Raw genomic sequence first — 22,864 nt, 5'->3', positions numbered from 1 at the left:
CACAACAACCCCTCCATGAGGGAGGGCGTACACTCATGCGCCATGCATCCCTCAGCAAGGGAGATGGTTCAAGCATGCGCCCCATACCCACTTTGGCACGGGAGGGTGTTGACCTATGCACCTCGCCCCCTCAGCGCTGGAGGGTGTTCATAGATATACACAGCCCCCCTCCTGGCAGAAGTGTGTTCATGCTTGCGAACAACCCCGGCTAGGGGAGGGATGGCATTCGCTCATGTGCCCTGCCCCATACCACAGGGGGCTGTTCACACATGTGCACAGCTCTCCCTAAAGGTGGAAGGGTGTTCATGCATGCACAAAACTCCTCCTCTGCGAGGTAGGGCGTTTCCACATGCGCACAGCCCCCCACAGCCAGGGAAGACATTCATGCATGCTCCCTGCCCCCTGCCGCAGGAGGCTGTACAGGCATGCGCATAGCCCCGCCCCAACTGGCGGGTGTTCACGCATGCGCACAGCCCCCCTCAATGAGGGAAGGCATTTGCACATGCACCCCCCTCCCCTGGGCAAGGAAGTGTGTTCAGGCATGCACAGAACCACCACTTCAGTAAGGGAGGTCGTTCACGCATGCGCCCTGCCCCACTTAGCACAGGAGGTGGTTCAGGCTTCCGCCTGGCCCCCCTGTCAGCATGTGAGTGGGTCACCCATGCACAGCCCCACTCCTCAGGGAGGAAGTAGTGATGTCACTATTAAATGTGATGTTTCATGAATGGTTCTTTCCACTTTCACAGCTGAAGAAACACGTATCTCTTAAGGTTATGTTTAGGGTTAACATTACCATCAGGGTAGGGTAAGGGTTTCATCAAGCTTCCCCCCCAGGCACGGATTTCCAAGCATTAGCGTGTCCCCCTTTGGCACGGGAGTGTGTTCACCCATGTGACTGACTGCACTTTGGCACAGGAGGGTGTCGACTTACGCGCCTCACCCCCATATTGCAGGAGGCTATTCACGCATGTGCACTGCCACCCCTAGGGATAGAAGGGTGTTCACACATGTGCACAAACCCTCTCATTGTGGGATGGTGTTCGCGCATGTGCCCAGCCGTCTCCACAAGGGAGATGGTTCTCATATGCACCACGCCCCCTTGTCGTGGCAGGGTGTTCACGCATGCAAACAAGCCCCACTCTATGAGGGGGTTGTTTTTGCATGTGTCCCCGCAACTCTGCAGCGAGGGAGGGCGTTGATGTATGCTCCCCGCTCTCCTCTCCAGGATGGTGTTCACGCAAGTGCAAAGCCCCCCCCCCTTCCCCGGCGGAAGGGTGTTCAGGCATGCCCACAGCCCTCACTCTGTGAGGTAGACCATTTGTACAGGTGCACAACCCTCCCTCAGCGAAGGAGAGCGTTGGCGCTTGGCCCCACTCACCTCGGCGGGAAGGGTGTTCACACATGCACAGAACCCCCCTTGGCGATGGAGGGCGTTCAAACATGAGCCCCACCCCGCTTGATGCTAGAAGTGGTCAGGATTCTGCTTTGCCTCTGGTTGGTGTGTGAGATGGCCACCCATGCACAGTGCCACCCTTCAGGGAGAGAGTAGTGATGTCACTATTAACTGTGAAGTTTCATGAATGGTTCTTTTCACTTTCGCAGCTGAAGAAACACGCATCTCTTAAGGTAAGGGTTAGGGTTGGCACTGCCATAAGGGGTAGGGTAAGGCTTAGGTCATAGTTCCTCCCCCCTGGGTACGGAAGGTTTTCAAACATTAGCGCACCCCCCCCTGCCTTTGGACAGGAGGGGGTTCACACATGCACCCTTCCACGTCAAGGGAGGGGGTCACCTTTGCGCCATTGTCTCTGCAATGGAGGGGTGTCACTCATGTGCTCTCTCCACCTCGGCGTGGGAGGGGGTCATGCATGTGCCCCTTCTGCACCCCTCCATCGGCGATGTAGTGTTGATGTTCCTTTTAGGTCAGACGTATTTTGCGCTGCCTCTGCTGCTCAGTGGATTAAGTGTTCCACTTCGGTTCAGGTCATGGTCTCGTGGTTTGTGGGTTCGAACCCTGGCTTCACCTCTGTGCTTATGGCTCTGAACATGGAGACTGCTTCAAATGCTGTGTCTCACTCTCTCTCTGCCCCTTCCCCACGTGTGTTCTGTCTCTCTCTCTCTCTCTCAAAAAAAAAAAAAAAAATGAGGCTAAAAACATTTGAAAACATCTCCATCAATGTACTTGTCTTCTTGTCCTCTTCCCTCCTCTTCATGGGAAGGTCCATTTCACTGATTAGAAGAGACAGTAAAACCCTCGTGTGGCCATTCATATGAATCACTATTTAGGGAACAAGTGATTATGCTACCTTTGCACGATCAGGATACCATGGTCGTTTCATGAATGTCCCTCGGCAGGCAGGGCCTCTAATACTACAAATGCTAGAGGTGATTTTATTGGTAAACAGGCAGGGTTTGTGTTCGCTGAGTTCCTTTTACTTCTGTTCATCTTTCCTTGATTGCCTATCTGTGTTGGGTCAACAATTGGTTTGATATTGACTTTACAGTTAGGTTATTTTTATCTTATGGTTAACTATCCATGGTTATCTGCTCTGATAGAGCTTATGCAAGGACAAATATTTCTTGTTGCACATACTAGCATTATTGCTTCTATTGTGAAATTCACCCAGTCTTAACTTAGGAGTTGGTTGTCTAATTTTGGTATTCAGATCTTAAGATCATATACCAGTGCCTGAGCCCTACTTCGAAGGCTCATGGCCGCATCACTAACAGCCGCCTACAGTATGCGAATCATATTTTTCGACCTTCTAGGACAGCCTTGATACCCCTACATCGGCAATGCAGGGGTCTGACACTTGTAGCCCTCTGTGCCCCTTCATTGGCCATGTAGATTTGTCATGCCTGTGCCTCTTCCTGTGCCATGTAGGGGTGACCCACCTGTGCCCCTTCATGGGCTATGTAGGGGTGTGCCACCAGCACCCCTTCATGGCCACTATAGTGTTCTTACTGTCTGTGGCTTCAGGGACCCACCTGGGGTCTCCGGACATAACCCCATGGATAACGGGGAGCTTCTGTAGTCATGTCCCTCTGCATTACATCTCCCCACAAGACCCTCATCTCCAGATAAATATTACAGGATCAGGAACCACTTTTCTTTGCACTTTCTTCTTAGTGGAAACATCTTGCCTTTGCTTAGCATGGCTGCTTTGCCCTCTCCACCATCTCCTGGAGGTTCTCTTACCCTTGCATTGCTTTTCACTCACTGCTTTTGGGTGTGCTGTCTGCCTTCTGTCACAGTCCTGCACCAATGGTAATTTGTACCATGAGTGGCTGCAGGAAACCTCCTGGAACTGGGACTCTGGGACTGGACTGCTCTTCTCTCTGGTAGACATACAAGTAGCCTCCTTGATGGCAGAAGGGGACACTGGTCATTGGTGGTAAGAGGTGATTTCACATTTGCTACATTACCACTAGTGCTGGTGTGGAGTGATGGAAGACAGCACTCTGGAGGATTGTGGGTGGAGTTGTCACTGTGGCAATGGGGGGACAGTTACAGAGCCTGTCCGGGATCAGTTTTGGGTGTCTGGGGTATACGCAGGAAATAGGAGAGGTTGAAAGCAAGGGAAAAACATCAGAAAACATATGACCTCATGAGATGAGTATCTTGTGTTTGTTGCCAAGAGAAGCAGTTCCCCCTGTCTGAGGAAAATAGTCTTACTCCACCCCCAGGACCCCTAGAGAAAAGGTTTCAATGGCTTCACCTAAGACAATACTGTCATGACCGAGAGCAGTGATCTTCAGGCTCCACGTCTACCATCGGTGTTTACTTCCTGGAAATAGTGGGATCCAGTGTACTCCAAACGGAGGTGTGGGGTCAGGTCCATGCATGATTAGGTGCCCATGCAGGGGAGTTGCAGGGTATTACCACTTCACACTGGTAGGAGATGGGGGGATGAGTATGGGAGTGGGTTCAAAGAGTATTACACCAAAGAAGGTGACATACGATAGGCGAGACATGGATACACGGTTCTTCCTGCAGGAAATGTAATTTAATGTGTTGCCTGGAGAACTGGGAATGGTCATAATAATGACTCAATGGCTGCCTGCAGTCAACTAGGTTGAAATGCCAGAGCTTCCCTGACTTCGTCAGGGAAGGAAGACTCCAAAGTCCGAGGGAGATGGGAATGGGGGCCTGTTGTGCACACACCTGCTCTTTTACCACAAACTTGGTAGCTTATGAGAACAAAATCATGTTCTCCCAGAGTTCTGGAGGCCAGGGACCCGAAATTCGCTTCACTGAGACTAAGGTGTTAGCAGGGCTGTACTCCCTCTGGAGATCCCAGGGCTCCAGAGGACAGTGTATCCCTTCCCTCTAGTAGCTCCCAGTGACCACCAACCTCGCTTGGCTTGTGACCACATCACCCCAGTCTGTCTCCACGGACACAGTTTCTCCTCTTTTGTCAAGTCTCCCTTTGCCTGTCTAAGGATGCTCATGATTCCATCTAGAGCTCACGCAGACAACCCAGGACTCAAGATCCTTAACTAGATCCCATCGATGGGAGTTCGATCCAGGTATTAGGACTTGCTTTCTTTGGGCCACTGCCCAGACTAGTACAACATGTCCTTCCACAGGGAGACAGCCAAACCATGCTATCCCCATGTGGTGGTGCACTCACAGGTGAGAAGTGCCAGGGCACACACTGCTGACAGACACTGGAGCAGGACTGAATCTCCGGAGAATTATGCTCAGAGGGGAAAAGCGAATCCTAAAAAGGTCACATGCTTTTTGATTCCATTTGTATAATATTCTCGAGGTGACAAAATCATAGAAATGGAGAGCAGATGAGGGATTGCCAGGCATCACAGAGGTGATGGGTGCAGGAAGGAGGTGGGAGTGTCTGCTGTAGAGGACAACATGGGAGTCCCTATGGAGGGCTCAATGCTCTGTTTCTCCAGTGCATCAGTATTGAAATGCTGGCCATGATCCTTTTCTACAGGCAGAGGAGTGTACGGCATCTTTATCGTGTTTCCCAGTCACACACAGTCCCAGCAACCTCACAGCCGCCCATCTTGGTACATCTATCCTCACAGCTTGGCTGGTGTCCCGTTGCCACAGTTGAGTCGTGTTCCTAAGGGAGGAAGCTATCTCTCGCTAACATGGCTCCCACACCGCTTCCCTCTCTCCTGCACACCTGGAGTTTCCTCGGTTACACCCGGCCATCCTGTGTAACCGCAGCTGTTTCTCCCAGCCCACGGGGAGCAATCACTTCCCATCCAGCACCACCTGTTTGGTCTTCCTACACATAGCATTGCACGTGCCGGCGCCTGCAGACCTTCCCTTGTTTCTGTCAGCTGAGTCTGAATGGGCTTCCTCTCCCACTCGTCCCTAGTTCTCATCTCATTAATGAACGACACTCACATCGCTGAAGCTCACAGTAGTCTCAACATCCAGTATGTGGACTATGTGGCACCATTTTACAGACACACTTGATTACTCCCTTTCTTTAAAAATTACTTCCTTCCTCCTCCCACCGTCCAGGCCGCTGCTCACCAGTGTCTGTGTTGGTTGGTCCTCATCTTCTTCCTGCCCCCCATCTGCTTTCAGTCCACCCTTACTCTGGGGTGATCTCAGCCAGCCTCAGGCTTCTATCTACCAGCAGCTGGGGCCTCCAAGACTTTATGCCCTGCCCCCAGCTCTTCATGTCTCCAGACGCCTGACTCCAGCTGTGCACCACACAGGTGCTACCCTCCCCAGACTCTGCTACCTCCCAGAAGGTATCTCCTCTTCCCCTCCCCTTGTTTACTGGGCTGTGGCCACAACGGCCCCCTCCCTGCTCCCTGATCATGTCAGGCACATATTCCTGCTTCAGGTCTTTGCACTCACTTTTCCTCTCTCTGTCCGGAATTTTCTCCCACATGCTAACATGACATACTCCATCATTTCTGTCATATCTTTGCTCTGACATCACCTGCTCAGTGGAGTCTCTCCTAGCTCTCTATCTAAAACTGAAAACTGCTCCTTTTCCGACCTGAACACCCGATATCCCTTCCCCGCATTCTTTTTCTTCCTGGCCCTCGGCATCATCTGTTTTTCTTGCTTGCTTGCTGTCACCTGCTTCAGTCCCTGCCAGAATGTTGGCTCCATGGGGTCCAAAGACCAAAGTAGCTTTGTTTAAGACTGTTTCCTTAGGGCCCTGGAACAGTGCCTAACTCCTTCAAAGGCTCAAACACAATTCGCTGAGCAAGGAAATGTTGGGATTTCGTATTAGTTTGCTGGGTCCGCCATCACAAAGTACCACAGACTGGGTGGCTTAAGCAACAGAAATTGATTTATTTATTTTGTCACACTTTAAATCAATGTGTGGCCAGGGTGGGTCTCCTCTCTCCATGACTTGTGAACGACCTCCTTCCTGCTGCCTTCACGTGGTCTCCTTCTGTGTGTGTAGGTGTCCACTCTCTTCCTATAGGACACCAGTCATCAGATTAGGGTCCCTCCCCCCAGATGAGCTCATTCGACCTCCACTTTACCTTTCAAGATCTGGTATCCAAGTACAGTCCCATGGGTAGTTAGGATTTCAAAGTATGGATTTTGGGGGCAAATCCATTCCATAACAGGTTTCTGTCTGTTGTACCTAGTCACTACCTACATGTTTTTTTTTTTTCTGTATGCCCTTGTCCCCATTATTTGCTCACACAGTGCTAATCCCAGTTTGCCCTTAGCCCAAGTTATAACTCTATTTATTTGTATAGGCTCACATCTTCTCTCTACCTCTATACTCCAAGTTCCTGGCTGGCACTGGAATTACATCCTTAGCATGGGCATCATAACCTCCAGGTAGGTAAGTATGATTATTCTCATTTCGAAAATTGACAATCTGAAGCTCAAAAGAGAGTAGGTCATGTTTCTGAGATCACAGTACTAGTAAGTGCTGTCCTTTGGATAACGTTGTTCTCATGGGCTCCAAAGCCCACTTTCTTTCATCTACCACACTGTCCCCAAAATGCATGGGGAAAAGCCATATTTCAACCTGATATATTATAAGCAATGGTACCTGTAAAGCTGGTGTCACATTTCAGGAAATGGGATTAAGTTTAGTATCTGAGTAATTATACCCACAGGTTGAATTTGAATCTGACATCCTTTTATTTTTTACTGCTGCAATTTCTGTTATCCTTAATGATTATCTAAATGTATTCTTCCCTTTGCAAAATTTAGCCACTAAGAATACTAACAGAGTTTGTTTCCTTTGTAACATGTCGGAATTATACAATGAATTCATAATGTCAAGGCAATAGCTGTTATTTTATCCTAAAATATAGAGGAAAAAGTCATTGCCTTTGTTATAAGGGTTTACCATGTGTTCTTGATAACATGCCTGAGCTGTATTGGTGAAAAACCATCATAGACGTTGAAAGTCAGTTATTTATAGTTAAGAGAGTATCGTTCTCTCTTTGGGTGCAGCTGATTATTTGAAATAGAACTTAGGATTTTTCTGCATAGATTTTCTATTTCACATTCATGCAAGTTGTGCAATCATTAAATTGACAGGAAAGCAGCTGTTAATAGTTGTCATTTGGACATGTAGATGGAAATACTAAGGCTTGTGGTGTGACTCCTTACACGTGTTGAGCTCTGGCTTCATTTGGCATTTCCAAACCATTGCCCTGAGCTTATGGATGTTGATCAAGTGGCCATGTAATGGTTGTTTTAAACTGGCATCAGGGGTGTAGAGATGATTCTTAAGTTGTGTATGAGGAAGCTGTTGGTTTTCTCCTTCTATGTCTGTGTAGCTTCTAAAAGATAGAAAACTAGGGCATCTTATCGAAATTAATTTTGTTCAAAGTAAATGAACTTGTGAATGATCTAAAGGCTTAAATAATAGTCAATAGTTTTGGAGTCTGGTATTAATTTACTAATTTAAAATAGGTCTAGGGGCATCTGTGTGGCTTGGTTGGTTAAGCGTCTGACTTGGGCTCAGGTCATGATCTCACTGCTCATGACTTGGAGCTCCGTGTTGGGCTCTGTGCTGGAAGCTGGGAGCCTGGAGCCTGATTCAGATTCTGTGTCTCCCTCTCTCTGCCTCTCCCTGGCTCATGCTCTGTCTCTGTCTCTGTCTCTCTCTCTCTCAATATAAACTAAAACATAGGAAATAGGTCTAGAATAAATCTGTAGACAGTAACATACTTAGCATTACTGCTGATTAAAACAAAGAAATAGACTGAAACTCCAAGCATAAATTAGTGTTGTTTCCCTAAGAACCCATCATATATCAGGTTGATGAAGCTGAATAAAAGCATTAATCTTTTAGTAACTTGGAAGAGATAAGCATACTATCTTAGCTAGTAAGGTTTGGTATATATCATTGTTGTAGACCTATTTTCTTTAATGATCAAAAAATTAATTTGAGGTCCCTTTTATTTGGGTATTCAGGTTTAAGATAAGTGACCCAAGGCAAATGAATTAAGACCGTTTTAGAGCAGAGCTGGACTTAAAAAGCCAGAGACTGGAGTCATGATAAAGATAGTTTGAACATTCCATTTCATCAAAAAAAAAAAAAAAAAATACAGCTCCCGGATGACAATCATCATGTTGGAGGAGAGTTTCTGGGGTTCCCTCCACAAATGGTACATGATTTTGAGTCAAGGATACAGCCTCACTGACTGTACTTTTACTGAAATGATGGTTCAGATACCAAAAATGTTGTCTGTTGGAATTGTCTTTTGCAAAGCTGATATCCTTTCGGTTTTTGGCATGATTAATTTACTAAAGAGAAAACACTGTTTCCCTCTTTCTGAAGCATAATCCCATTTGTATTTAGAGTTATCACTGAAAATAGTATTTCTAGGGGCGCCTGGGTGGCTCAGTCGTTTAAGCGTCTGACTTAGGCTCAGGTCATGATCTCACAGTTCATGGGTTCAAGCCCCGCCTCGGGGTCTGTGCTGGTAGCTCAGATCTGGAGACTGTTTCAGATTCTGTGTCTCCCTCTCTCTCTGCCCCTCCTCCACTCACACTGTATCTGTCTCTCTCAAAAATAAAACATTAATAAAAATTAAAAAAAGTGCTTCTAAAAATGGTTAATAAATTGGAAGTCAACATAAATTTGCTTGTGAAGTTATCAAATGAAAACTGTTCCCAAAGCAGTTATTTTACATTTTATAGGAAAACTAATCTTTTATGTTCTTACTGCATTTATGTTATATCCTATTCATTTTTGTTTCATGCTATTTGTGTGTGTGTGTGTGTGTGTGTGTGTGTGTGTGTGTGTCTAAGTGAAATGTGCAATATTTGTCATTTAAAAAGCTTTACTAGTTTAGGCAAAGTCAGCCATAAACAAATGCAATACATTATGTCCAAAGTAATCATGCAGATTTTCCATCATGAGAAATAATTGGTTTATCTCAAATGAATTTTCTTTCCTCTTTTCTTTTTAACAAGCCAAGTCATAGGAGAATATTTTCTTTCTGCTAACCTTGAGGCAGGGCAAGAGCAGATTTGTGTCAGAGCACATTGTCCGTATTTATGAGAAACAGGGAAATTAAGAAAACCATTTAGTTACAAAGCTTAGTGGGGACTCGGAGTTTTCAACAATATTCTGTTGGGAAGCCTTTTATTTACTGGGTTAGTTTTATGTTTTAACTTTTACTTAATTTATTTTTTAAATTTACATCCAAGTTAGTTAGTAACAATGTAGATTCCTTAATGCCCGTTACCCATTTAGCACATCACCCCTCCCACAATCCCTCCAGTAACCCTCTGTTTGTTCTCCACATTTAAGAGTTTCTTATGTTTTTGTCTCCCTCCCTGTTTTTATATTATTTTTGCTTCCCTTCCCTTATGTTTTGTATCTTTAAGTCTTCATATGAGTGAAGTCCTATGATATTTGTCTTTCTCTGACTAATTTCACTTAGCATAATACCCTCTAGTTCCATCCACGTAGTTTCAAATGGCAAGATTTGATTGCTGAGTAATACTCGATTGTGTATGTATATATACATACATATATATGTGTATATATATGCTATATATATATATATATATATATATATATATATATATATACATGCCATATCTTCTTTATCCATTCATCCTTCGATGGACATTTGGGCTTTTTCCATACTTTAGCTATTGTTGATAGTGCGCTATAAACTTTGGGGTTCATGTGTCCCTTTGAAATAGCATATCTGTATCCCTTGGATAAATACCTAGTAGTGCAACTGCTGGGTTGTAGGGTAGTCCTCTTCATTTTCTGAGGAAGCTACCTACTGTTTTCCTGAGTGGCTTCACCAGTTTGCATTCCCACCAGCAGTGCAAGAGTTTCTCTTTCTCCGAATCCTTGCCAACATCTGTTGTGCCTGAGTTGTTAATATTACCCATTCTCGCAGGGGTGAGGGGGTATCTCATTGTGGTTTTGATTTGTATGTCCCTGATGATGAGTGATGAGCATTTTTTCATGTGTCAGTTGGCCATCTGGATGACTTCCTTGGAGAAGTGTTTGCTCATGTCTTTGCCCATTTCTTCACTGGATTACTTGTTTTTTTGGGGGGTTGAGTTTGATAGGTTCTTTATAGATTTTGAATACTAATCCTTTATCTCACATGTCATTTACAAATATCTTCTCCCATCCTGTTGGTTGCCTTTTAGTTTTGCTGATTGTATCCTTCACTGTGCAGAAGCTTTTTATTTTGATGAGGTCCTAATAGTTCATTTTTGTTTTTGTTTCCCTTGCCTCTGGAGACGTATTGAGTAAGAAGTTGTGGAGGCCAACAACAAAAAGGTTTTTGCCTGCTTTCTCCTCGAGGATTTTGATGGCTTCCTATCTTACATTTAGGTGTTTCATCCATTTTGAGTTTATTTTTGTGTGAGAAAATGGTCCAGGCTCATTCTTCTGCATATCACTGTCTGGTGTTCCTAGCACACGTGCTGAGGAGACTGTCTTTATTCCATTGGATATTCTCTCCTTCTTTGTCAAAGGTTAGGTGGTGATACATCTGTGGATCCATTTCTGTGTTCCTATTCTGTTCCATTGATCTGAGTGTCTGTTCTTGTGCCATAACCATACTGTCTTGATGATTGCAGCTTTGTAATACAGCTTGAAGTCTGGGATTGTGATGCCTCTACTTTGGTTTTCTTTTTCAAGATCTAGCTTTGGCTATTCAGGGTCTTTTCTGGTTCCATACAAATGGTAGGATTGTTCGTTGTAGCTCTGTGAAGAATGCTGGTGTTATTTGGTAGGTATTGCATTCAATATGTAGATTGCTTTGGGTACAATTGACATTTTAACAATATTTGTTCTTCCTATCAGGGGCATGGGATATGTTTCTTTTTTGTGTGTTTGTCATCTTCAATTTCTTTCATAAGCTTTCTATAGTTTTCAGTGTATACACTTTTCACCTCTTTGGTTAGATTTATTCCTAGGTATTTTATGGTTTTTGGTGCAATTGTAAATGGGATCGATTCCATGATTTCTCTTTCTGTTGCTTCATTGTTGGTGTATAGGAATGCAACTGACTTCTGTGCATTGATTTTATGTACTGCCACTTTGCTGAATTCATGGATCATTTCTAGCAGTTTTTTGGTGGACTATTTTGGGTTTTCCACATAGAGTTTCATGCCATCTACAAAGAGTGAATGTTTGAGCTCCTCCTGTCTGATTTGGATGCCTTTTATGTCTTTGTGTTGTCTTATTGCTGAGGCTAAGACTTCCAAAATCATGTTGAATAACAGTGGCGAGAGTGGACGTCCTTGTCTTGTTCCTGACCTTAGGAGGAAAGCTCTCAGTTTTTCCCCATTGACGATGATATTAGCGTCAGGTCTTTCATATATGGCTTTTATGATCTCGTGGTATGATCCTTCTATCCCTACTTTCTTGAGGGTATTTATCAAGAAAGCATGCTGTATTTTGTCAAATGCTTTCTCTGCATCTGTTGGGAATATCATGTGGTTCTTGTCCTTTCTTTTATTGATGTGATGAATCACATTGATTGTTTTGCAGATATTGAACCAGCCTTGCATTCCAGGTATAAATCCCACTTGGTCATGGTGAATAAATGTATTGTTAGATCTGGTTGGCTAATATCTTGTGGAAGATTTTCGCGTCCATGTTCATCATGAAAATTGGTCTATACTTCTCCTTTTTAGTGGGATCTTTGTCTGGTTTTGGAATTAAGGTAATGCTGGCTTCATAGGAAGAGTTTGGAAGTTTTCCTTCCATTTCTATTTTTGGGACAGCTTCAAGAGAATAGGTGTTAACTCTTCCTTAAATGTTTGGTAGAATTCCCCTGGAAAGCCATCTGGCCCTGGGCTCTTGTTTTTTTGGGAGATTTTTGATTACTAATTCAATTTCTTTACTGGTTATGGGTCTGTTCAAATTTTTTATTTCTTCCTGTTTCAGTTTTGGTAGTTTATATATTTCTAGGAATTTGTCTATTTCTTCCAGATTTCCCATTTTATTGGCATATATTTGCTGATAATATTCTCTTATTATTGTTTGTATTTCTGCTGTGTTGGTTGTGATCTCTCCTCTTCCATTCTTGATTTTATTTATTTGGGTCTTTTCCTTTTTCTTTTGATCCAACTGGCTAGTGGTTTATCAATTTTATTAATTATTTCAAAGAACCAGCTTCTGGTTTCATCGATCTGTTCTACTGTTTTTTGTTTTATGTAGGTTTTTTTGTTGTTTGTTTGTTTGTTTTTGTTTTCAGTTTTGATAGCATTGATTTTTGCTGTAATCTTTATCATTTCTTGTCTTCTGCTGGTTTTGGTTTTTATTTGTTGTTCTTCTTGTAGCTCTTCAAGGTATAAGGTTAGATTGTGTATCTGAGACCTTTCTTCCCTCTTTAGGAAGGGCTGGATTGCTATAAATTTCCTCCTATGACTATCTTTGCTGCATCCCAGAGGTTTTGAGCTGTGGTGTTATGATTTTCATTGGCTTCCATGTACTTTTTAATTTCCTCTTTAAATTCTTGGTTCACCCATTCATTCTTTTTTTAAAATTTTATTTTTTATTTTTTATTTTTTACAATTTACATCCAAATTAATTAGCATAAAGTGCAACATTGATTTCAGGAGTAGATTACTTAGTGCCCCTTACCAATTTAGCCCATCCCCCCTCCCACAACCCCTCCAGTAACCCTCTGTTTGTTCTCCATCTTTATGAGTCTCTTGTGTTTTGTCCCCCTCCCTGTTTTTTATTATTTTTGTTTCTCTTCCCTTATGTTTATCTCTTTTGTCTCTTAAAGTCCTCATATGAGTGAAGTCATATGATTTTTGTCTTGCACTGACTGACTAATTTCACCTAGCATAATACCCTCCAGTTCCATCCACGTAGTTCCAAATGGCAAGATTTCATTCTTTTTGATTGCTAAGTAATACTCCATTGTGTGTGTGTATGTGTATGTATGTGTGTATATATCGATTGTCATTTGGGCCCTTTCCATACTTTGGCTATTGTTGATAGTGCTGCTATAAACATGGGGGTGCATGTGTCCCTTCGAAACAGCACACCTGTATCCCTTGGATAAATGCCTAGTAGTGCAATTACTGGGTCGTAGGATAGTTCTCTTTGTAGTTTTTTGAGGAACCTCCATACTGTTTTCCAGAGTGGCTGCAACAGCTTGCTTTCCACCACTCATTCTTTAGTAGGATGTTCTTTAGTCTCCAAGTATTTGTTATGTTTCCAAATTTTTTCTTGTGGTTGATTTCAAGTTTCATGGTGTTGTGGTCTGAAAATATGCACGGTATGATCTTGATCTTTTTGTACTTGGTGAAAGCTGATCTCTGTCCCAGTATGTGATCTATTCTGCAGAACGTTCCATGTGCCCTGAAGAAGAATGTATATTCTGCTGCTTTAGGATGAAATGTTCTGAATATATCTGTTAAGTCCATCTGGTCCAGTGTCTCACTCAAAACCATTGTTTGTTGATTTTCTGTTTAGATGATCTTTCCATTGCTGTAATTGGGGTGTTGGAGTCCCATACTATTATGGTATTATTATCAATGAGCTTCTTTATATTTGTGATTAATTCATTTATATATTTGGGTGCTTTCACATTTGGAGCATAAATGTTTACAATTGTTAAGTCTTCTTGGTGGATAGACTCCCTTAATTATGATACAACATCCTTCTTCATCTCTTATTACAGTCTTTATTTTAAAGTCTAGATTGTCTGATATAAATAAGGCTACTCTGGCTTTCTTTGGCCAGAAACCATTAGCATGATAGATGGTTCTCCATCCCCTTACTTTCAATCGGAAGGTGTCTTTAGGTCTAATGTGGGTCCCTTGTAAACAGCATATAGATGGATCTTTTTTTTCCCCCACTCTGTTACCTGTGTCTTTTGATTGGAGCACTTAGTCCATTGACATTTAGAGTGAGTACTCAAAGATATGAGATTATTGCCATTATGTTTCTTGTAGAGTCAGAGTTTGTGGTGGTGTTTTCTTGTGCTTTCCAGTCTTTGGTGCTCTTGGCCTTTTTTTCATTTTTTCACCCCTCAGAGAATCCCCCTGAAATTTCTTGAGGGCTTGTTTAGTGGTCACGAGTTCCTTTAAGTTTTGTTTGTCTGGGAAACTTTTAATCTGTTCCTTTATTTTGAAAATTTTTTTTTTCAACGTTTATTTATTTTTGGGACAGAGAGAGACGGAGCATGAACGGGGGAGGAGCAGAGAGAGAGGGAGACACAGAATCGGAAACAAGCTCCAGGCTCTGAGCCATCAGCCCAGAGCCTGGCGCAGGGCTCGAACTCATGGACCGCGAGATTGTGACCTGGCTGAAGTCGGATGCTTAACCGACTGCACCACCCAGGCGCCCCTCTGTTCCTTTATTTTGAATGACAGCCTTGCTGGATAAGGAATTCTTGGCTGCATATTTTTCTGATTCAGCACATTGAATATATCTTGCCACTCCTTTCTGGCCTGCCAAGTTTCTGTGGATAGGTCTGCTGCAAACCGGATCTGTCTTTTCTTGTAGGTTAAGGACTTTTTTTCCCTTGCTGCATTCATGATTCTTTCCTTGCCTGAGTATTTTGTGAATTTGAATATGATATGCATTTTGATGGTGGGTTTGTGTTGAATCTTATGGGAGTCCTCTGTGCTTCCTAGATTTTGATATATGTGCCTTTCCCCAGGTAAGGAAAATTATCCATTATGATTTGCTGACATAACCCTTCTACCCCTTTTTCTCTCTCTTCATCTTCTGGGACTCCTAAGATTCTGATGTTGTTCCTTTTTAATGAGTCACTGATTTCTCTAATTGTTAACTAATGCTCCTTTGCCTTAGTGTTCCTCTTTTATTCTGCTTCAGTATTCTCCATGAGTTTGTCCTCTCTATCGCTGACTTCCTGCTCTGCCTTATCCATCCTTGCCGTTGTGGTATTCATTCGAGATTGCAGCTCAGTTATACCATTTTTTATTTCATCCTGACTAGCTTTTACTTCTTTTATCTCCACAGAGAGGGATTCTAACCTATTTTTTACCCCAGGCAGTATTCTTATTATCGTGATGCTAAATTCTGGGTTAGACATCTTGCTTGTTCCTGTGTTGATTACGTCCCTGGCTGTAATTTGTTCCTGCTGTTTCTTTTGGGGTGAATTCCTGTTTCGTCATTTTGAAGAAGAAAAGGAATTAATAAGGTAATAAATTAAAATTAAAAAATTAAAAACCACACACACACACACACACACACACACACAGAAATCAAATAAATGATGCTAGATCCTAGGTGTGTTTTTGTCTGGCTATTGAAAGGAGCTTGAGAGATTAGATTAAAAACAGGGGGGGAAAAGGAAAACGTTTGACAATTTGAGAAAATGAATACAATGAAATAAAATAAAATGAAATGAGGGATGTAAAATAGAATTTGAAAAAAAACTACAAAAAATTAAAAAATATAGCAGAAAAATACAGAAAAATATTTTTAATGAAAAGTGACAATAAAAATAAAAATTTCTCTTTCTGTATTCAAGAAAAAGAAAATAAATTAAAAAAAGAAAATTGAATAGATGGACCAGCGAACAGACTGAAATACGATTGAAATTACATTGCTTTCCCCTAGAAGTCAAACGATGAAGCACTTTGTAGTCCATAAACTAAGCAGGCGGAGAGATTTGTGGTGTTCCTGAAGAGTGAATTTGGCCCAGTTGGGTGGGGCTTAGTGTAATGGATCTGTTCTCTGCTAGATGGTGCTGCTTAGCTTACTGGGGTGGAATGTTGTGGCACTTGTTGGTGTGTATGCACATGCACGGGAATGGTGAAAATGGCATCACCCAGCTACCCAGTCTCTAGTATTGGAACTCTGTGCTCTCCTTGACCAGCAATTGCACACCCATCCTTTGTCTCTGGTTTATGTCTACTCCCCACTTTAACACTGTCCATTAACAAGCCTTCAGGTTTCCAGGCAGCACCTCCCTCCTGAGTTTTATCTCAGATGTGGCTGTGTTTCCTGACCCCTCACTTCTGAGGCACTGAGGGTTTGACCTGCTCAGATCTTCTGGGCGAGGGTCTCACTGAGCAATGGCCGGGGTCCATCTGCACCCAGGACCATACTGCTGCCAATGCCCAGATCTGAGGCTGGGTGCCAGCCCGCCCCAGAAAATGTTCACCCGATCCTGTAGCAGTGGCGTTTCAGGGATTATGGCAAATCACAACACCATCTGGCACCAGACTTCACCCTCAATGACCTTTTTCCAGCACCAGCAAATGTGGTTGTTCTCTGGGGTCTGCTGGGACCAGGTGGCCACACAGCCTCTACCAAATGTACTTCCAGCAGTGGAACCGCTTCTCCATGGGTGGCCTGAGGACCTCCCGGACCCCACTCTGCTCCTGGGGATTCACCCTTACCACCAGAACACTGCCAGGAATTGAGCTGTGGAGGTTCAGACTCTGTACTCCCTCTGTTTATAGAGTCTTAATGGAATTTAAGCCCCCTCCCTTTTCCCTTTATAGTTCAGTCCCTGTGATGGTTTCCACTTTTCCACTCTCTCTCTGGTTGCTTTGAAGGGGCTGCTTTTCCCATAATCTCCCCCCATCTCTGTCCTCTCTCTGCAAGCAAAAACAGCTTCCAGCCCTCTGTGGCTTCTCTCTTCCCCGTTCACCTATCTGCTCTGTGTACCTGCTGAGTTCTGTTGTTTAGGTTGTACAGATTGTGTTAATCTTCAAAGAAGTTTTCTAGGTGTGCAGGATGGTTCAGTGTTGATCTGGCTGTATTTCATGGATGTGAGACACAAAAAAACTTCCATGCTATTCTGCCATCTTGGCTCCTCCCCTCCTTGGTTAGGCTTATAGGGAAAACTATATATTTTTTTGGTCATAAGCATGAGTTTTAGATACAACAAAGCCCATATCTCCACTAAAAACTTTTAGCCCATCATGTTCTTACCGACCTCTCTGGCAAATCCAATTAAATTATGCCATTGCCCTGCTTGACAAACAGGATTAGCTTCCCTTTATCTTGTAGGTTGGAGGATAAAATCCTTAATAGGGTTTTTATACTGTTCAACAAACCTTCCAACTCTTCACTCTTGCCTCCTTTGTCCCTGTCTTTTCCAGCTGCTTGGTCTCATTGAAATTCCTAAGTGCTAATATTAAATGGGGGGTGGTGACGCCCTGTTATCCTACTGTGTTTCTCTGGTCCACTCACCTACATGACCGCTCCATAGCCTTCCTTCACTCCTCCAATCTATAATACATCAGTCTTTTAAAAAATTTTTTGATGTTTATTGATTATTTTTGAGAGAGAGAGAGAGAGGGAGAGAGAGAGAGAGAGAGCAAGCAAAGAGGGGCAAAGAGAGAGGAAGACACAGAACTTGAAGCAGGATCCATGCTCTGGGCTATCAGCACAGAGCCTGACACAGGGCATGAACCCACAAACCGTGAGATCATGACCTGAGCCAAAGTCGGTTGCTTAACCAACTGAGCCACACAGGTGTCCCTCTAATACATCAGTCTTGATCATTCGTCTCAGCTGATTCCTTTGTTCTCTATTCCACTGAAAAAGCAGAATTAGTTAGTGGGTATATCTTGCTGCTCCTAGAGAGGAATTGTCCATGCTCTTGTCTGAGGCCAGAGCCTCCAGCTTTACATTAGATCCCATTAGATTCACGACCTTCAATTCCTTCCCCCTTCCTTAGGATGTTGGCAAATCTCACCTCCTTGGCATGGTCAATTTTCCCCTCTTGACTGAATCATCCCCCAAAGCATATAAACATGTTATTGCTTTTCCCCTAAGAAAAATATTCCTCTCCTTATCCCATTGGTCATTCTTAGATACCATTCCATGTTTCTGTACCCCTTTCTCTGCCGAAACCAGAGATACATTATTTTTTCCAGTTTCTCTCATCCATGACCTCTAGAAGCTACTCAAATTATGTTTCTTTTTTTCAACATCACCAAAGACCTCCATATTGCTAAGTCCCTTGGGCAATACTAGACTTCTTTCTTTATTCTTAGTCTTCATCTTACTTGACCTATCAGTAATATTTAGATCAATGCAAGTGTTCACTGTTATGGACTGAATGTTTATGTCCTACCCTAAATTTATATGTTAAAACTCTACTCCCCAATATGATGGTATTAGGAGGTGGGACGTTTGGGGAGTAATTAGGATTAGGTGCAGTCATGAGGATGATGTACTTAGGGATGGGATTAGCGGCCTTGAAATGAGTCATGAGAGAGCCTGACTCCTTTCTCTGCTTTTGCCACATGAGGATACAAAGAGAAATCTGCACCCCAGAAGAGAGCTCTCACCAGAACCTGATAAAGATACTCCTTGATCTTGGACTTCTAGACTCCAGAACATTGAGAAATAAGTTTGTATTGTTTATAAGCCACCCATGTGTGGTATTCTATTATATTAATCAGAACTGACTAAGACACTCTCCTTGATACAGCGTCATCACTTAGCTTGCAATATACCACATTGATCAAGTCTCTTCAACCTCAGTGTTTTCTTTGCTGGTTCCTGTTGTCTCCCCAAACCCTAAATATTGGAGGCTCCCCATCTCAATCCTTACATCTCTTCTTTTCGCTGTTATCACTCTCTTAAATAACTTTTCCCCTGATGATCCTTAAATTTAAATCACCAGCCCAGACCTCCCCCTGAACTCCCATCTCCTATTTCTCCACTTGATGTCCTTGCTTGTATGTCTAACAAACGTCTCAAACACATTATATTGAAAACAAAAATCATGATCCTCTTACAACCTTCTCATTCCACAGTCCTCTTTCCATAGTGAATATAAATTCTGGGGCACCTGGGTGGCTCAGTCAATTAGGCGTCCGACTTCAGCTCAGGTCATGATCTCGTGGTTGTGAGTTCAAGCCCCATGTTGGGCTCTGTGCTGACAGCTCAGAGCCTGGAACCTGCTTTGGAGTCTGTGTCTCCATCTCTCTGCATCTCCCACTTGCACTCTCTCTCTCTCTTTCTGTCTCTTTCTCAAAACTAAATAAGCATTAAAAATTTTAAAAAGTATATCAATTCTATTTTTCCATGTGTTGAGTTTTAATATCTTGGAGTTTTTTTGACTCCGCACTTTGTTTTATACCCTACCTTTATATCCAGTACCTGTCAGTAGGTACTGTTTGCCATACCTTTAAAATATATCTAAATCAGACCCCTTTTCATCCTGTCCGAAATGACCACCCTGGTCCAAGCTACCATCATTCTTCATCTAAAGTATTGTAGCTGCCTTCTCATTTTTATCCTGCTTTATCCCTCTTTGACTCATAATTTTGTTATTATTATTTTAACCCAGAAGCCAAAATCTCCTTTAAAAACTGAAGTATGACTATGTGATTCTTCCACTCACAATTCTGCATTGTCTTCCAGATCTCTCAGAGTAAACCCCAAAGACATTACCCTGTGGCCTACGAGATCTTATATTATCTGCCCCCATCCTTGCTAGTCTTTGACCTGAGATGCTTGACCTGATTTTTTTTCTTGCTTTATTGAGATATAATTGACAACATTATGTAGGTTCAAGATGTACAATGTGATGATTTGGTACACATATATATTGTGAAACATATATTACCATAGTAAGGTTGGTCAACACATCCAACACCTCACATTGTTACCTGTTGTGTATGTGCAGTTGGGGGTGGTAAAAATACTTACTCTATTAGCAACTCTCATGTACACAGTACAGTATTGTTAACCATTGTCTCCATGTGGCACCATCCCCAGAACTTACTCATCTTATACTTGAAGGTTTGTGCACTTTGACCAACATCTTTCCATCCCTAGCCCTTGGAAATCACCAATTTGCTCTTGGTTTCTATGAGTGAATATGACTTTTTTAGATTCATAAATAAGTGGTATTATATAAGACTCATCTTTCTGTGTCTGACTTATTTCACTTACCACAATGCTCTCAAGGTCCATCCATGTTGTCACATATGAGAGGATTTCCTTTTTTATGGCTGAAGAATATTTCATTATATATGTGATACTCATATTACATATCATATATCCATATGATATATCATATATATAAATATATATAAATCACACATATACACACACATATACACACACACATCACATCTTCTTTATCCATTCATATCTTGGCTATTTTGAGTGATACTGCAGTGAACATGTAGGGGTGTATATCTCTTTGAGGTAGTGATTTTGTTTCCTAAGAGAATAAACAGATTTGGTTGTACATCCAGAGTGGGTTTGCTGGATCATATGGTAGTTCTATTTTTTTAACTTTGTTTGTTTGTTTATGCCATCTCTACACCCAGTGTGGGACTCAAACTCATGACCCTGAGATCAAGAGTTGGATGCTCCACTGACTGAGTCAGCTAAGTGCGCTGGTAGTTCTATTTTCAATATTTGGAGGATCCTCCATACTGTTTGCCATAGTGGACATACTAATTTATATTATTACCAGCAGTGCACAAAAGTTTCCTTTTCTGTACATTCTCACCAACACTTGTTATCGCTTGTCTTTTTTTATAATAAGAATCCTAACAGGTGTGAGACAATATCTCATTATGATTTTGATTTGCACTTTCTTGATGTTAGTGATGTGGAGCACCTTTCATGTGCATGTAGGCCATTGTGTGTCTTGTGTGTCTTTGGAAACATCTTGGGAAAATGTCTATAAGTTCTTTGCCCATTTTTAAATTGGATTATTTGTGGGTTCTGCTATTGAGTGATAGGAGTTCTTTATATATTTTGGATATTAACCCCTAATTGGACATATGATTTGCAAATATTTCCTCTCATTCTGTAGGTTCACATTTGATTTTGTTGACAATTTCCTTTGCTGTGAGATGCTTCTTAGTTTCATGTAGTTCCACTTTTTTATTTAATTTTTATTGCTTTTGCTTTTGGTGTCACATCCAAAAAATGTTGTCAAGACCAATATTAAGGGGCTTTTCCTGTTGGTTTTCTTCTAGGAGTTTTACAGTTTCATGTACAACATTTAAGTACTTTGAGTTAATTTTTGTGACTAGTATAAAATGTGAGTTCAATTTCATCCTTCTGCATGTAGCTAGTCAGTTTTCCAGCACCATTTATGAGAGAGACTATCTTTTACCCATTGTATATTCTTGCATTCTTTGTTATAAATTGATTGACCACATATGCATGGGTTTATTTTTGGGCTCTTTATCCTGTTGGTCTATGTGTCTTTTTTTAATGCCAGTACCATAATGTTTTGATTGCTGTAACTTTGTGATACAATTTTAATCAGGAAGCATGATGTCTCTAGCTTTATATACCTCCTCAAACTGATTTGGCTATTTGGAATCTTTTGTGGTTCCATACTGTTACGGAACCAGACTGGAAGGCTGGAGGAAAAACCAAGCGGCACTTGGAGATCTTGGTGGATTGGAGATTTATTTAACACCGGCGGGCTCAGAGGAGACTGTTTCTCCAAAAATCTGAGTGCTGAATGCCAGTGGGGAGGGTAATTTATAGGCATCAGCTTCCACACCTGTGGGGGCTTTCCCGTGAGCAGCAAACAAAGGAAGAAAAACACAGAGGAGGGGTCTCCAAGCCAGAGACCAGAGTCTGTTTTAGCCCCATCGGCCATCTTTGGCATACTTTATTCACTTCCACAACAATACAAATTTTAGAGCTGTTTTTTTTCTACTTACGTGAAAATGCCATTGGAACCTTGATAGAGATCGCATTGACATACAGATGGCTTCAGGTACTATGGATATTTCAATGATATTAATTCTTCTGATCCATGAACATAGGATATATTTTCATTTGTTTCTGTCTTCATTAATTTTTATCAAAGTTTTATAAGTTTCCGTGTACAGCTCACTGTCTCCAGAAATGTGGGTGTTACTGGGTCCTATAGAATATGTAGATCCTTCAAATGACCCCAGTCTTATTCGTGTTGTGGCCCCTGTGGCCTATAGAGGAAATGGGGGGAAATTTCCTCTTATGCCTAATATAGAGACAGGTGTAGTTGGGGAAACCCACACAAAGGAACTCAAGTTGCTATTGAACCCAGTACTGACACCATCTAGATGGAAACAAGAACAAGCTAAGCAGTCACTGGGCTGAACTCAGAGGGGTTTCACTGGTGATCACTCATGAGCTCTAGTAATTAACCCTTTGCACTGACAGGTAGACTGTTCTAAAGAGATTAACCTAGAATTTAGACACTGGGAAGCCAAAGAGCAGATTATCATAAGTAAGCCCTGTGTGGATATGGTATCAGGACATTTGGGCTCACCTGCAAGAGCCTGACGTGATCCTCACTGTTTTCCAAGTCCTGGCTCATAAAGCACTGGTTGGTAGAAAGGAAAAATGGAATATTAAAGCATCGGATTAAGTTATTAACGGGGGAAACCACCTTGGTCCGGTGTACTAATGTGCTGTCACAGGCTTTAATGCATTTGAATGATCAAACATTATGGTCCGTGGCTCCATATGCCAGACTGGGGACT

This window comes from Acinonyx jubatus, chromosome D3 (assembly GCF_027475565.1).
Source record: "Acinonyx jubatus isolate Ajub_Pintada_27869175 chromosome D3, VMU_Ajub_asm_v1.0, whole genome shotgun sequence".
Classification (NCBI taxonomy): Eukaryota; Metazoa; Chordata; class Mammalia; order Carnivora; family Felidae; genus Acinonyx; species Acinonyx jubatus.
The sequence above is the reverse complement of the archived record's forward strand: the minus strand, read 5'-3'. Positions refer to the sequence as shown.